At 45.2% G+C, this 17029-nt stretch overlaps 5 non-coding genes across 5 annotated transcripts; all 5 read right to left on the reverse strand.

Moving 5' to 3' along the window:
- Window positions 1-3444: 3444 nt before the first annotated feature.
- On the reverse strand, window positions 3445-3518 carry trnan-guu (transfer RNA asparagine (anticodon GUU)). The gene has a single exon. It is a non-coding gene; the product is annotated as a tRNA-Asn (tRNA).
- A 4337-nt stretch (window positions 3519-7855) lies between these two features.
- On the reverse strand, window positions 7856-7929 carry trnan-guu (transfer RNA asparagine (anticodon GUU)). The gene has a single exon. It is a non-coding gene; the product is annotated as a tRNA-Asn (tRNA).
- A 2129-nt stretch (window positions 7930-10058) lies between these two features.
- trnan-guu (transfer RNA asparagine (anticodon GUU)) lies at window positions 10059-10132 on the reverse strand. The gene has a single exon. It is a non-coding gene; the product is annotated as a tRNA-Asn (tRNA).
- A 2119-nt stretch (window positions 10133-12251) lies between these two features.
- trnan-guu (transfer RNA asparagine (anticodon GUU)) lies at window positions 12252-12325 on the reverse strand. The gene has a single exon. It is a non-coding gene; the product is annotated as a tRNA-Asn (tRNA).
- A 4324-nt stretch (window positions 12326-16649) lies between these two features.
- On the reverse strand, window positions 16650-16723 carry trnan-guu (transfer RNA asparagine (anticodon GUU)). The gene has a single exon. It is a non-coding gene; the product is annotated as a tRNA-Asn (tRNA).
- Window positions 16724-17029: the final 306 nt, after the last annotated feature.

Below are 17029 nucleotides of genomic sequence, written 5' to 3' on the forward strand. Positions count from 1 at the left end.
CGTCTCTGGTTTTAAGATCTATCGTGCTCGACAGGTATTTTAAATGAACGGCGGGACTGAGTGAGATTGTGTGTGCGTGTCTGAACCGTGTTGTGGGACTGTAAGTTTGTGTATGTCTCTGAACCGTGCTGTGGGACCGTGTGAGTTTGTGTGTGGCTTTGCAGCGTGTTGTGGGACGCTGTGAGTTTAATGTGTCTCTGAACGGTGTTCTGGGACTGTGTGAGTTTGTCTGCGGGTTTCTGAACCGTTTTGTCGGACTGTGTGAGTTTGTGTGCGTGTTTCTGAAACGTGTTGTGGCATTGTGTGAGTTTATGTGTACTTTCTGCTTATTTATTGCTCTCTTACTTTGCTTTGACACATAGAAAAATGTATACACAACACAGATACACACAAATACATTGAGAATTAACACACGCGCACACACACACACATTTATTCAGAATGAGCACACTGATACACCCATAATACTCAAGTGCACAATATTTATTTATTTAGAACCTGATATATATTATCAAAATAAAAGGAGATTTACAACTGACACACTCACAATGCATCGCCCTCATAACATCAAGACTCACAGTTTCGATAGAACCATGACAGCCACAGCCACAGACACACACACACGCTTTATATTGCCATATGGTCCAGTTTGAAGTTTTAAGAAAAGTCTGTACAACAAAAATTGAAAGAGTTTTCACAAGTTGCCCGTCCTGTTGAGTATTTGCAGCGATTTCCCACTCTCAGAGCAGTGATTCTGAGTCACGATGTGTGGAATTGGATTTGAAAACTGAAGGAAATTCAGCGCTTGGTGCTCAGCTGTCTCGAGCAATTCCACACCTGCTTTGATCAGCTGTTAGCAGTGGACTGGAACAATGTCAGCCAGGGACGTTTAGTGTACATCAATAAAAGTGAACTTATTTGATGCAGGTAAAATATCATTAAAATGGTCCACCGCATTCAACTTGTTTTCCCTAATCCCAGCGGTGGAACAGTCCCAGATTGTGCAGCCATTGAATGAATTTGCATTGCTTTTTTCGAAGCCCGACCGACCTTAATATATTTAGCATGGGTTCGACGTCTGTGCATGGTTTTTGTTCATTTCATTGAAAATTGCTTATCATGAATGCATGGAAACAGTCAGGTAATGGATCAGAGCAGCGTTGTTAAATAATCAGGAAAAGAAGACACCAATGCAAACACAGAGAGTAGAACAAGCACGTCCAGGAGCGCTAAATGAAGCGCTCAGTAAGGGCCGACGTCCTTGGGTGGGCTTGAACCACCAACATTTCAGTTAACAGCCAAACGCGTTAGCCAATTGCGCCACAGATACTACCACAGCAAAATCACTCAAGACACTGCAAACCAGTGTTTCAATGAATTCGAGTCTCAGGTCGTGTGAGCTGGAGAATCCTGCCAGTCATCAGCTTTTCCAGATCGACGCTGCGGGATGGTATCTGTTTATCTCTGCCATCTGGTGGTACAAATCAAAATTTCTCCCCAGCACTTTTTCCGTCAGTCGGAGAACCATTTCACAAGGGGACAATGTCAAAACGGTTGCGGCAATTCAACAATTGTACGAAGCACAAAACAGAGCCCATTTAACAATGTCACACTGTTCTGCTGCGGAAATCTTTCCCCTGACAGACAAACTCTCCAGGCCACAGTTCCACCCTATCCCAGACCTTGCCCCTTCGCCTTTCCCTCTGCCTCTGCACTCGCTTTATACCTGTTCAATCTCTAACCTTTATCCAGTTGTGAAGAAAGGCTACCCACCAGAAAGTCTAACACTGTTTGTCTTTCCAGATGTGCTGCCTGAGTTGCTGCGCATTTCCTGCATTTTCTCTTTTCATTTCAGATTTCCAGCATCCACCGTTCGTTTGCTTTTGCACTCACAATGTTGACGGTTCGTCTCCAGGCAGCTACCGTTAGACCCGGTTTCCCAGGCAAAGAGGCTTTTATTGAGGATACTGCCACATGGCAAAAGGCCAATCTGCACCCATGCCCTTTTAACCGACAGACTAAGCTTGGAATCTTCCACACCTGAGGGGCAGGTTCTGACACACAGTAAACTGCGACCTGGCAGGTGACTCAATCTGGGCTGGGTGGAGCATGACTTGATTGACAAGCCTCGTGCTATATCAGAACTGGCCGCAGCCAGTGCTCCCCCATTCTCTACTGGAATGGATATGTGCAGTCAGGATGGTGAACGTCTCTGGTTTTAAGATCTATCGTGCTCGACAGGTATTTTAAATGAACGGCGGGACTGAGTGAGATTGTGTGTGCGTGTCTGAACCGTGTTGTGGGACTGTGTAAGTTTGTGTATGTCTCTGAACCGTGCTGTGGGACCGTGTGAGTTTGTGTGTGGCTTTGCAGCGTGTTGTGGGACGCTGTGAGTTTAATGTGTCTCTGAACGGTGTTCTGGGACTGTGTGAGTTTGTCTGCGGGTTTCTGAACCGTTTTGTCGGACTGTGTGAGTTTGTGTGCGTGTTTCTGAACCGTGTTGTGGCATTGTGTGAGTTTATGTGTACTTTCTGCTTATTTATTGCTCTCTTACTTTGCTTTGACACATAGAAAAATGTATACACAACACAGATACACACAAATACATTGAGAAGTAACACACGCACACACACACACACATTTATTCAGAATGAGCACACTGATACACCCATAATACTCAAGTGCACAATATTTATATATTTAGAACCTGATATATATTATCAAAATAAAAGGAGATTTACAACTGACACACTCACAATGCATCGCCCTCATAACATCAAGACTGACAGTTTCGATAGAACCATGACAGCCACAGACACACACACACGCTTTATATTGCCATATGGTCCAGTTTGAAGTTTTAAGAAAAGTCTGTACAACAAAAATTGAAAGAGATTTCACAAGTTGCCCGTCCTGTTGAGTATTTGCAGCGATTTCCCACTCTCACAGCAGTGATTCTGAGTCACGATGTGTGGAATTGGATTTGAAAACTGAAGAAAATTCTGCGCTTGGTGCTCAGCTGTCACGAGCAATTCCACACCTGCTTTGATCAGCTGTTAGCAGTGGACTGGAACAATGTCAGCCAGGGACTTTTAGTGTACATCAATAAAAGTGAACTTATTTGATGCAGGTAAAATATCATTAAAATGGTCCACCGCATTCAACTTGTTTTCCCTAATCCCAGCGGTGGAACAGTCATTGAATGAATTTGCATTGCTTTTTTCGAAGCCCGACCGACCTTAATATATTTAGCATGGGGTCGACGTCGGTGCATGGTTTTTGCTCATTTCATTGAAAATTGCTTGTCATGAATGCATGGAAACAGTCAGGTAATGGATCAGAGCAGCGTTGTTAAATAATCAGGAAAAGAAGACACCAATGCAAACACAGAGAGTAGAACAAGCACGTCCAGGGGCGCTGAGTGAAATGCTCAATCAGGGCCGACGTCCCTGGGTGGGCTTGAACCACCAACCTTTCGGTTAACAGCCGAACGCGCGAGCCAATTGCGCGACAGAGACGACCGCAGCAAAATCACGCAAGACACTGCAAACCAGTGTTTCAATGAATTCGAGTCTCAGGTCGTGTGAGCTGGAGAATCCTGCCAGTCATCAGCTTTTCCAGATCGACGCTGCGGGATGGTATCTGTTTATCTCTGCCATCTGGTGGTACAAATCAAAATTTCTCCCCAGCACTTTTTCCGTCAGTCGGAGAACCATTTCACAAGGGGACAACGTCAAAACGGTTGCGGCAATTCAACAATTGTACGAAGCACAAAACAGAGCTCATTCAAGAATGTCACACTGTTCTGCACCGGAAATCTTTCCCTTGACAGACAAACTCTCCAGGCCACAGTTCCACCCTATCCCAGACCTTGCCGCTTCGCCTTTCCCTCTGCCTCTGCACTCGCTTTATACCTGTTCAATCTCTAACCTTTATCCAGTTGTGAAGAAAGGCTACCCACCAGAAAGTCGAACACTGTTTGTCTTTCCAGATGTGCTGCCTGAGTTGCTGCGCATTTCCTGCATTTTCTCTTTTCATTTCAGATTTCCAGCATCCACCATTCGTTTACTTTTGCACTCACAATGTTGACGGCTCGTCTCCAGGTAGCTACCGTTAGACCCGGTTTCCCAGGCAAAGAGGCTTTTGTTGAGGATACAGCCACATGGCAAAAGGCCAATCTGCCCCCATGCCCTTTTAACCGACAGACTAAGCTTGGAATCTCCCACACCTGAGGGGCAGGTTCTGACACACAGTAAACTGCGACCTGGTAGGTGACTCAATCTGGGCTGTGTGGAGCATGACTTGATTGACAAGCCTCGTGCTATATCAGAACTGGCCGGAGCCTGTGCTCCCCCTTTCGCTACTGGAATGGATATGTGCAGTCAGGATGGTGAACGTCTCTGGTTTTAAGATCTATCGTGCTCGACAGGTATTTTAAATGAACGGCGGGACTGAGTGAGATTGTGTGTGCGTGTCTGAACCGTGTTGTGGGACTGTGTAAGTTTGTGTATGTCTCTGAACCGTGCTGTGGGACCGTGTGAGTTTGTGTATGGCTTTGCAGCGTGTTGTGGGACGGTGTGAGTTTAATGTGTCTCTGAACGGTGTTCTGGGACTGTGTGAGTTTGTCTGCGGGTTTCTGAACCGTTTTGTCGGACTGTGTGAGTTTGTGTGCATGTTTCTGAACCGTGTTGTGGCATTGTGTGAGTTTATGTGTACTTTCTGCTTATTTATTGCTCTCTTACTTTGCTTTGACACATAGAAAAATGTATGCACAACACAGATACACACAAATACATTGAGAAGTAACACACGCACACACACACACACATTTATTCAGAATGAGCACACTGATACACCCATAATACTCAAGTGCACAATATTTATATATTTAGAACCTGATATATATTTTCAAAATGAAAGGAGATTTACAACTGACACACTCACAATGCATCGCCCTCATAACATCAAGACTGACAGTTTCGATAGTACCATGACAGCCACAGCCACAGCCACAGACACACACACACGCTTTATATTGCCATATGGTCCAGTTTGAAGTTTTAAGAAAAGTCTGTACAACAAAAAGTGAAAGAGTTTTCACAAGTTGCCCGTCCTGTTGAGTATTTGCAGCGATTTCCCACTCTCACAGCAGTGATTCTGAGTCACGATTTGTGGAGTTGGATTTGAAAACTGAAGTAAATTCAGCACTTGGTGATCAGCTGTCACGAGCAATTCCACACCTGCTTTGATCAGCTGTTAGCAGTGGACTGGAACAATGTCAGCCAGGGACTTTTAGTGTACATCAATAAAAGTGAACTTATTTGATGCAGGTAAAATATCATTAAAATGGTCCACCGCATTCAACTTGTTTTCCCTAATCCCAGCGGTGGAACAGTCCCAGATTGTGCAGCCATTGAATTGATTTGCATTGCTTTTTTCGAAGCCCGACCGACCTTAATATATTTAGCATGGGTTCGACGTCTGTGCATGGTTTTTGCACATTTCATTGAAAATTGCTTATCATGAATGCATGGAAACAGTCAGGTAATGGATCAGAGCAGCGTTGTTAAATAATCAGGAAAAGAAGACACCAATGCAAACACAGAGAGTAGAACAAGCACGTCCAGGGGCGCTAAGTGAAACGCTTTGTCAGGGCCGACGTCCCTGGGTGGGCTTGAACCACCAACTTTTCTGTTAACAACCGAACGCGCTAACCAATTGCGCCACAGACTCGACCACAGCAAAATCACCCAAGACACTGCAAACCAGTGTTTCAATGAATTCGAGTCTCAGGTCGTGTGAGCTGGAGAATCCTGCCAGTCATCAGCTTTTCCAGATCGACGCTGCGGGATGGTATCTGTTTATCTCTGCCATCTGGTGGTGCAAATCAAAATTTCTCCCCAGCACTTTTTCCGTCAGTCGGAGAACCATTTCACAAGGGGACAATGTCAAAACGGTTGCGGCAATTCAACAATTGTACGAAGCACAAAACAGAGCTCATTTAACAATGTCACACTGTTCTGCTGCGGAAATCTTTCCCCTGACAGACAAACTCTCCAGGCCACAGTTCCACCCTATCCCAGACCTTGCCCCTTCGCCTTTCCCTCTGCCTCTGCACTCGCTTTATACCTGTTCAATCTCTAACCTTTATCCAGTTGTGAAGAAAGGCTACCCAACAGAAAGTCTAACACTGTTTGTCTTTCCAGATGTGCTGCCTGAGTTGCTGCGCATTTCCTGCATTTTCTCTTTTCATTTCAGATTTCCAGCATCCACCATTCGTTTGCTTTTGCACTCACAATGTTGACGGTTCGTCTCCAGGTAGCTACCGTTAGACCCGGTTTCCCAGGCAAAGAGGCTTTTATTGAGGATACTGCCACATGGCAAAAGGACAATCTGCCCCCATGCCCTTTTAACCGACAGACTAAGCTTGGAATCTCCCACACCTGAGGGGCAGGTTCTGACACACAGTAAACTGCGACCTGGTAGGTGACTCAATCTGGGCTGGGTGGAGCATGACTTGATTGACAATCCTCGTGCTATATCAGAACTGGCCGGAGCCAGTGCTCCTCCTTTCGCTACTGGAATGGAGATGTGCAGTCAGGATGGTGAACGTCTCTGGTTTTAAGATCTATCGTGCTCGACAGGTATTTTAAATGAACGGCGGGACTGAGTGAGATTGTGTGTGCGTGTCTGAACCGTGTTGCGGGACTGTGTAGGTTTGTGTATGTCTCTGAACCGTGCTGTGGGACCGTGTGAGTTTGTGTGTGGCTTTGCAGCGTGTTGTGGGACGCTGTGAGTTTAATGTGTCTCTGAACGGTGTTCTAGGACTGTGTGAGTTTGTCTGCGGGTTTCTGAACCGTTTTGTCGGACTGTGTGAGTTTGTGTGCATGTTTCTGAACCGTGTTGTGGCATTGTGTGAGTGTATGTGTACTTTCTGCTTATTTATTGCTCTCTTACTTTGCTTTGACACATAGAAAAATGTATACACAACACAGATACACACAAATACATTGAGAAGTAACACACACACACACACATTTATTCAGAATGAGCACACTGATACACCCATAATACTCAAGTGCACAATATTTATATACTTAGAACCTGATATATATTATCAAAATAAAAGGAGATTTACAACTGACACACTCACAATGCATCGCCCTCATAACATCAAGACTCTCAGTTTCGATAGAACCATCACAGCCACAGCCACAGACACACACACACGCTTTATATTGCCATATGGTCCAGTTTGAAGTTTTAAGAAAAGTCTGTACAACAAAAATTGAAAGAGTTTTCACAAGTTGCCCGTCCTGTTGAGTATTTGCAGCGATTTCCCACTCTCACAGCAGTGATTCTGAGTCACGATGTGTGGAATTGGATTTGAAAACTGAAGAAAATTCAGCGCTTGGTGCTCAGCTGTCACGAGCAATTCCACACCTGCTTTGATCAGCTGTCAGCAGTGGACTGGAACAATGTCAGCCAGGGACTTTTAGTGTACATCAATAAAAGTGAACTTATTTGATGCAGGTAAAATATCATTAAAATGGTCCACCGCATTCAACTTGTTTTCCCTAATCCCAGCGGTGCAACAGTCCCAGATTGTGCAGCCATTGAATGAATTTGCCTTGCTTTTTTCGAAGCCCGACCGAACTTAATATATGGGTTCGACGTCTGTGCATGGTTTTTGCTCATTTCATTGAAAATTGCTTATCATGAATGCATGGAAACAGTCAGGTAATGGATCAGAGCAGCGTTGTTAAATAATCAGGAAAAGAAGACACCAATGCAAACACAGAGAGTGGAACAAGCACGTCCAGGGGCGCTAAATGAAACGCTCAATAAGGGCCGACGTTCCTGAGTGGGCTTGAACCACCAACCTTTCGATTAACAGCCGAACGTGCTGGCCAATTGCACCACAGAGACGACCACAACAAAGTCACGCAAGACACTGCAAACCAGTGTTTTAATGAATTCGAGTCTCAGGTCGTGTGAGCTGGAGAATCCTGCCAGTCATCAGCTTTTCCAGATCGACGCTGCGGGATGGTATCTGTTTATCTCTGCCATCTGGTGGTACAAATCAAAATTTCTCCCCAGCACTTTTTCCGTCAGTCGGAGAACCATTTCACAAGGGGACAATGTCAAAACGGTTACGGCAATTCAACAATTGTACGAAGAACAAAACAGAGCTCATTTAACAATGTCACACTGTTCTGCTGCGGAAATCTTTCCCCTGACAGACAAACTCTCCAGGCCACAGTTCCACCCTATCCCACACCTTGCCCCTTCGCCTTTCCCTCTGCCTATGCACTCGCTTTATACCTGTTCAATCTCTAACCTTTATCCAGTTGTGAAGAAAGGCTACCCACCAGAAAGTCTAACACTGTTTGTCTTTCCAGATGTGCTGCCTGAGTTGCTGCGCATTTCCTGCATTTTCTCTTTTCATTTCAGATTTCCAGCATCCACCATTCGTTTGCTTTTGCACTCACAATGTTGACGGTTCGTCTCCAGGTAGCTACCGTTAGACCCGGTTTCCCAGGCAAAAGAGGCTTTTATTGAGGATGCTGCCACATGGCAAAAGGCCAATCTGCCCCCATGCCCTTTTAACCGACAGACTAAGCTTGGAATCTCCCACACCTGAGGGGCAGGTTCTGACACACAGTAAACTGCGACCTGGCAGGTGACTCAATCTGGGCTGGGTGGAGCATGACTTGATTGACAAGCCTCGTGATCCATCAGAACTGGCCGGAGCCAGTGCTCCTCCTTTCACTACTGGAATGGATATGTGCAGTCAGGATGGTGAACGTCTCTGGTTTTTAGATCTATCGTGCTCGACAGGTATTTTAAATGAACGGCGGGACTGAGTGAGATTGTGTGTGCGTGTCTGAACCGTGTTGTGGGACTGTGTAAGTTTGTGTATGTCTCTGAACCGTACTGTGGGACCGTGTGAGTTTGTGTGTGGCTTTGCAGCGTGTTGTGGGACGGTGTGAGTTTAATGTGTCTCTGAACGGTGTTCTAGGACTGTGTGAGTTTGTCTGCGGGTTTCTGAACCGTTTTGTCGGACTATGTGAGTTTGTGTGCATGTTTCTGAACCGTGTTGTGGCATTGTGTGAGTTTATGTGTACTTTCTGCTTATTTATTGCTCTCTTACTTTGCTTTGACACATAGAAAAATGTATACACAACACAGATACACACAAATACATTGAGAAGTAACACACGCACACACACACACACATTTATTCAGAATGAGCACACTGATACACCCATAATACTCAAGTGCACAATATTTATATATTTAGAACCTGATATATATTATCAAAATAAAAGGAGATTTACAACTGACACACTCACAATGCATCGCCCTCATAACATCAAGACTCTCAGTTTCGATAGAACCATCACAGCCACAGCCACAGACACACACACACGCTTTATATTGCCATATGGTCCAGTTTGAAGTTTTAAGAAAAGTCTGTACAACAAAAATTGAAAGAGTTTTCACAAGTTGCCCGTCCTGTTGAGTATTTGCAGCGATTTCCCACTCTCACAGCAGTGATTCTGAGTCACGATGTGTGGAATTGGATTTGAAAACTGAAGAAAATTCAGCGCTTGGTGCTCAGCTGTCACGAGCAATTCCACACCTGCTTTGATCAGCTGTCAGCAGTGGACTGGAACAATGTCAGCCAGGGACTTTTAGTGTACATCAATAAAAGTGAACTTATTTGATGCAGGTAAAATATCATTAAAATGGTCCACCGCATTCAACTTGTTTTCCCTAATCCCAGCGGTGGAACAGTCCCAGATTGTGCAGCCATTGAATGAATTTGCATTGCTTTTTTCGAAGCCCGACCGACCTTAATATATGGGTTCGACGTCTGTGCATGGTTTTTGCTCATTTGATTGAAAATTGCTTATCATGAATGCATGGAAACAGTCAGGTAATGGATCAGAGCAGCGTTGTTAAATAATCAGGAAAAGAAGACACCAATGCAAACACAGAGAGTAGAACAAGCACGTCCATGGGCGCTAAGTAAAACGCACAGTAATGGCCGACGTCCCTGGGTGGGCTTGAACCACCAACCTTTCGGTTAACAGCCGAACGCGCTAGCCAATTGCGCCACACAGACAACCACAGCAAAATCACCCAAGACACTGCAAACCAGTGTTTCAATGAATTCGAGTCTCAGGTCGTGTGAGCTGGAGAATCCTGCCAGTCATCAGCTTTTCCAGATCGACGCTGCGGGATGGTATCTGTTTATCTCTGCCATCTGGTGGTACAAATCAAAATTTCTCCCCAGCACTTTTTCCATCAGTCGGAGAACCATTTCACAAGGGGACAATGTCAAAACGGTTGCGGCAATTCAACAATTGTACGAAGCACAAAACAGAGCTCATTTAACAATGTCACACTGTTCTGCTGCGGAAATCTTTCCCCTGACAGACAAACGCTCCAGGCCACAGTTCCACCCTATCCCACACCTTGCCCCTTCGCCTTTCCCTCTGCCTCTGCACTCGCTTTATACCTGTTCAATCTCTAACCTTTATCCAGTTGTGAAGAAAGGCTACCCACCAGAAAGTCGAACACTGTTTGTCTTTCCAGATGTGCTGCCTGAGTTGCTGCGCATTTCCTGCATTTTCTCTTTTCATTTCAGATTTCCAGCATCCACCATTCGTTTGCTTTTGCACTCACAATGTTGACGGTTCGTCTCCAGGTAGCTACCGTTAGACCCGGTTTCCCAGGCAAAGAGGCTTTTTTTGAGGATACTGCCACATGGCAAAAGGCCAATCTGCCCCCATGCCCTTTTAACCGACAGACTAAGCTTGGAATCTCCCACACCTGAGGGGCAGGTTCTGACACACAGTAAACTGCGACCGGGTAGGTGACTCAATCTGGGCTGGGTGGAGCATGACTTGATTGACAAGCCTCGTGGTCTATCAGAACTGGCCGGAGCCAGTGCTCCCCCTTTCGCTACTGGAATGGATATGTGCAGTCAGGATGGTGAACGTCTCTGGTTTTAAGATCTATCGTGCTCGACAGGTATTTTAAATGAACGGCGGGACGGAGTGAGATTGTGTGTGTGTGTCTGAACCGTGTTGTGGGACTGTGTAAGTTTGTGTATGTCTCTGAACCGTGCTGTGGGACCGTGTGAGTTTGTGTGTGGCTTTGCAGCGTGTTGTGGGACGGTGTGAGTTTAATGTGTCTCTGAACGGTGTTCTGGGACTGTGTGAGTTTGTCTGCGGGTTTCTGAACCGTTTTGTCGGACTGTGTGAGTTTGTGTGCATGTTTCTGAACCGTGTTGTGGCATTGTGTGAGTTTATGTGTACTTTCTGCTTATTTATTGCTCTCTTACTTTGCTTTGACACATAGAAAAATGTATAGACAACACAGATACACACAAATACATTGAGAAGTAACACACGCACACATACACACACGCATTTATTCAGAATGAGCACACTGATACACCCATAATACTCAAGTGCACAATATTTATATATTTAGAACCTGATATATATTATCAAAATAAAAGGAGATTTACAACTGACACACTCACAATGCATCGCCCTCACAACATCAAGACTCTCAGTTTCGATAGAACCATCACAGCCACAGCCACAGACACACACACACGCTTTATATTGCCATATGGTCCAGTTTGAAGTTTTAAGAAAGGTTTTACAACAAAAATTGAAAGAGTTTTCACAAGTTGCCCGTCCTGTTGAGTATTTCCCACTCTCACAGCAGTGATTCTGAGTCACGATGTGTGGAATTGGATTTGAAAACTGAAGAAAATTCAGCGCTTGGTGCTCAGCTGTCACGAGCAATTCCACACCTGCTTTGATCAGCTGTCAGCAGTGGACTGGAACAATGTCAGCCAGGGACTTTTAGTGTACATCAATAAAAGTGAACTTATTTGATGCAGGTAAAATATCATTAAAATGGTCCACCGCATTCAACTTGTTTTCCCTAATCCCAGCGGTGGAACAGTCCCAGATTGTGCAGCCATTGAATGAATTTGCATTGCTTTTTTCGAAGCCCGACCGACCTTAATATATGGGTTCGACGTCTGTGCATGGTTTTTGCTCATTTGATTGAAAATTGCTTATCATGAATGCATGGAAACAGTCAGGTAATGGATCAGAGCAGCGTTGTTAAATAATCAGGAAAAGAAGACACCAATGCAAACACAGAGAGTAGAACAAGCACGTCCATGGGCGCTAAGTAAAACGCTCAGTAATGGCCGACGTCCCTGGGTGGGCTTGAACCACCAACCTTTCGGTTAACAGCCGAACGCGCTAGCCAATTGCGCCACACAGACAACCACAGCAAAATCACCCAAGACACTGCAAACCAGTGTTTCAATGAATTCGAGTCTCAGGTCGTGTGAGCTGGAGAATCCTGCCAGTCATCAGCTTTTCCAGATCGACGCTGCGGGATGGTATCTGTTTATCTCTGCCATCTGGTGGTACAAATCAAAATTACTCCCCAGCACTTTTTCCGTCAGTCGGAGAACCATTTCACAAGGGGACAATGTCAAAACGGTTGCGGCAATTCAACAATTGTACGAAGCACAAAACAGAGCTCATTTAACAATGTCACACTGTTCTGCTGCGGAAATCTTTCCCCTGACAGACAAACGCTCCAGGCCACAGTTCCACCCTATCCCACACCTTGCCCCTTCGCCTTTCCCTCTGCCTCTGCACTCGCTTTATACCTGTTCAATCTCTAACCTTTATCCAGTTGTGAAGAAAGGCTACCCACCAGAAAGTCGAACACTGTTTGTCTTTCCAGATGTGCTGCCTGAGTTGCTGCGCATTTCCTGCATTTTCTCTTTTCATTTCAGATTTCCAGCATCCACCATTCGTTTGCTTTTGCACTCACAATGTTGACGGTTCGTCTCCAGGTAGCTACCGTTAGACCCGGTTTCCCAGGCAAAGAGGCTTTTTTTGAGGATACTGCCACATGGCAAAAGGCCAATCTGCCCCCATGCCCTTTTAACCGACAGACTAAGCTTGGAATCTCCCACACCTGAGGGGCAGGTTCTGACACACAGTAAACTGCGACCGGGTAGGTGACTCAATCTGGGCTGGGTGGAGCATGACTTGATTGACAAGCCTCGTGGTCTATCAGAACTGGCCGGAGCCAGTGCTCCTCCTTTCGCTACTGGAATGGATATGTGCAGTCAGGATGGTGAACGTCTCTGGTTTTAAGATCTATCGTGCTCGACAGGTATTTTAAATGAACGGCGGGACGGAGTGAGATTGTGTGTGTGTGTCTGAACCGTGTTGTAGGACTGTGTAAGTTTGTGTATGTCTCTGAACCGTGCTGTGGGACCGTGTGAGTTTGTGTGTGGCTTTGCAGCGTGTTGTGGGACGGTGTGAGTTTAATGTGTCTCTGAACGGTGTTCTGGGACTGTGTGAGTTTGTCTGCGGGTTTCTGAACCGTTTTGTCGGACTGTGTGAGTTTGTGTGCATGTTTCTGAACCGTGTTGTGGCATTGTGTGAGTTTATGTGTACTTTCTGCTTATTTATTGCTCTCTTACTTTGCTTTGACACATAGAAAAATGTATAGACAACACAGATACACACAAATACATTGAGAAGTAACACACGCACACATACACACACGCATTTATTCAGAATGAGCACACTGATACACCCATAATACTCAAGTGCACAATATTTATATATTTAGAACCTGATATATATTATCAAAATAAAAGGAGATTTACAACTGACACACTCACAATGCATCGCCCTCACAACATCAAGACTCTCAGTTTCGATAGAACCATCACAGCCACAGCCACAGACACACACACACGCTTTATATTGCCATATGGTCCAGTTTGAAGTTTTAAGAAAAGTCTTTACAACAAAAATTGAAAGAGTTTTCACAAGTTGCCCGTCCTGTTGAGTATTTCCCACTCTCACAGCAGTGATTCTGAGTCACGATGTGTGGAATTGGATTTGAAAACTGAAGAAAATTCAGCGCTTGGTGCTCAGCTGTCACGAGCAATTCCACACCTGCTTTGATCAGCTGTCAGCAGTGGACTGGAGCAATGTCAGCCAGGGACGTTTAGTGTACATCAATAAAAGTGAACTTATTTGATGCAGGTAAAATATCATTAAAATGGTCCACCGCATTCAACTTGTTTTCCCTAATCCCAGTGGTGGAACAGTCCCAGATTGTGCAGCCATTGAATGAATTTGCATTGCTTTTTTCGAAGCCCGACCGTCCTTAATATCTGGGTTCGACGTCTGTGCATGGTTTTTGCTCATTTCATTGAAAATTGCTTATCATGAATGCATGGAAACAGTCAGGTAATGGATCAGAGCAGCGTTGTTAAATAATCAGGAAAAGAAGACACCAATGCAAACACAGAGAGTCGAACAAGCACGTCCATGGGCGCTAAGTGAAACGCTCAATAATGGCCGGCATCCCTGGGTGGGCTTAAATCACCAACTTTTCGGTTAACAGCCGAACGCGCTAGCCAATTGCGCCACAGAGACGACCACAGCAAAATCACCCAAGACACTGCAAACCAGTGTTTCAATGAATTCGAGTCTCAGGTCGTGTGAGCTGGAGAATCCTGCCAGTCATCAGCTTTTCCAGATCGACGCAGCGGGATGGTATCTGTTTATCTCTGCCATCTGGTGGTACAAATCAAAATTTCTCCCCAGCACTTTTTCCGTCAGTCGGAGAACCATTTCACAAGGGGACAATGTCAAAACGGTTGCGGCAATTCAACAATTGTACGAAGCACAAAACAGAGCTCATTTAACAATGTCACACTGTTCTGCTGCGGAAATCTTTCCCCTGACAGACAAACTCTCCAGGCCACAGTTCCACCCTATCCCACACCTTGCCCCTTCGCCTTTCCCTCTGCCTCTGCACTCGCTTTATACCTGTTCAATCTCTAACCTTTATCCAGTTGTGAAGAAAGGGTACTCACCAGAAAGTCTAACACTGTTTGTCTTTCCAGATGTGCTGCCTGAGTTGCTGCGCATTTCCTGCATTTTCTCTTTTCATTTCAGATTTCCAGCATCCACCATTCGTTTGCTTTTGCACTCACACTGTTGACGGTTCGTCTCCAGGCAGCTACCGTTAGACCCGGTTTCCCAGGCAAAGAGGCTTTTATTGAGGATACTGCCACATGGCAAAAGGCCAATCTGCCCCCATGCCCTTTTAACCGACAGACTAAGCTTGGAATCTCCCACACCTGAGGGGCAGGTTCTGACACACAGTAAACTGCGACCTGGTAGGTGACTCAATCTGGGCTGGGTGGAGCATGACTTGATTGACAAGCCTCGTGCTATATTAGAACTGGCCGGAGCCAGTGCTCCCCCTTTCGCTACTGGAATGGATATGTGCAGTCAGGATGGTGAACGTCTCTGGTTTTCAGATCTATCGTGCTCGACAGGTATTTTAAATGAACGGCGGGACTGAGTGAGATTGTGTGAGCGTGTCTGAACCGTGTTGTGGGACTGTGTAAGTTTGTGTATGTCTCTGAACCGTGCTGTGGGACCGTGTGAGTTTGTGTGTGGCTTTGCAGCGTGTTGTGGGACGCTGTGAGTTTAATGTGTCTCTGAACGGTGTTCTAGGACTGTGTGAGTTTGTCTGCGGGTTTCTGAACCGTTTTGTCGGACTGTGTGAGCTTGTGTGCATGTTTCTGAACCGTGTTGTGGCATTGTGTGAGTTTATGTGTACTTTCTGCTTATTTATTGCTCTCTTACTTTGCTTTGACACATAGAAAAATGTATACACAACACAGATACACACAAATACATTGAGAAGTAACACACGCACACACACACACACACATTTATTCAGAATGAGCACACTGATACACCCATAATACTCAAGTGCACAATATTTATATATTTAGAACCTGATATATATTATCAAAATAAAAGGAGATTTACAACTGACACACTCACAATGCATCGCCCTCATAACATCAAGACTCTCAGTTTCGATAGAACCATCACAGCCACAGCCACAGACACACACACACGCTTTATATTGCCATATGGTCCAGTTTGAAGTTTTAAGTAAAGTCTGTACAACAAAAATTGAAAGGGTTTTCACAAGTTGCCCGTCCTGTTGAGTATTTGCAGCGATTTCCCACCCTCACAGCAGTGATTCTGAGTCACGATGTGTGGAATTGGATTTGAAAACTGAAGAAAATTCAGCGCTTGGTGCTCAGCTGTCACGAGCAATTCCACACCTGCTTTGATCAGCTGTCAGCAGTGGACTGGAACAATGTCAGCCAGGGACTTTTAGTGTACATCAATAAAAGTGAACTTATTTGATGCAGGTAAAATATCATTAAAATGGTCCACCGCATTCAACTTGTTTTCCCTAATCCCAGCGGTGGAACAGTCCCAGATTGTGCAGCCATTGAATGAATTTGCATTGCTTTTTTCGAAGCCCGACCGTCCTTAATATCTGGGTTCGATTTCTGTGCATGGTTTTTGCTCATTTCATTGAAAATTGCTTATCATGAATGCATGGAAACAGTCAGGTAATGGATCAGAGCAGCGTTGTTAAATAATCAGGAAAAGAAGACACCAATGCAAACACAGAGAGTAGAGCAAGCACGTCCAGGGGCGCTAAGTAAAACGCTCAATAATGGCGGACGTCCCTGGGTGGGCTTGAACCACCAACCTTTCGGTTAACAGCCGAACGCGCTAGCCAATTGCGCCACAGAGACGACCACAGCAAAATCACGCAGGACACTGCAAACCAGTGTTTCAATGAATTCGAGTCTCAGGTCGTGTGAGCTGGAGAATCCTGCCAGTCATCAGCTTTTCCAGATCGACGCTGTGGGATGGTATCTGTTTATCTCTGCCATCTGGTGGTACAAATCAAAATTTCTCCCCAGCACTTTTTCCGTCAGTCGGAGAACCATTTCACAAGGGGACAATGTCAAAACGGTTGCGGCAATTCAACAATTGTACGAAGCACAAAACAGAGCTCATTTAACAATGTCACACTGTTCTGCTGCGGAAATCTTTCC

The sequence above is a fragment of the Heterodontus francisci genome, chromosome 22 (genome assembly GCF_036365525.1).
Source record: "Heterodontus francisci isolate sHetFra1 chromosome 22, sHetFra1.hap1, whole genome shotgun sequence".
In the NCBI taxonomy this organism is placed as follows: domain Eukaryota; kingdom Metazoa; phylum Chordata; class Chondrichthyes; order Heterodontiformes; family Heterodontidae; genus Heterodontus; species Heterodontus francisci.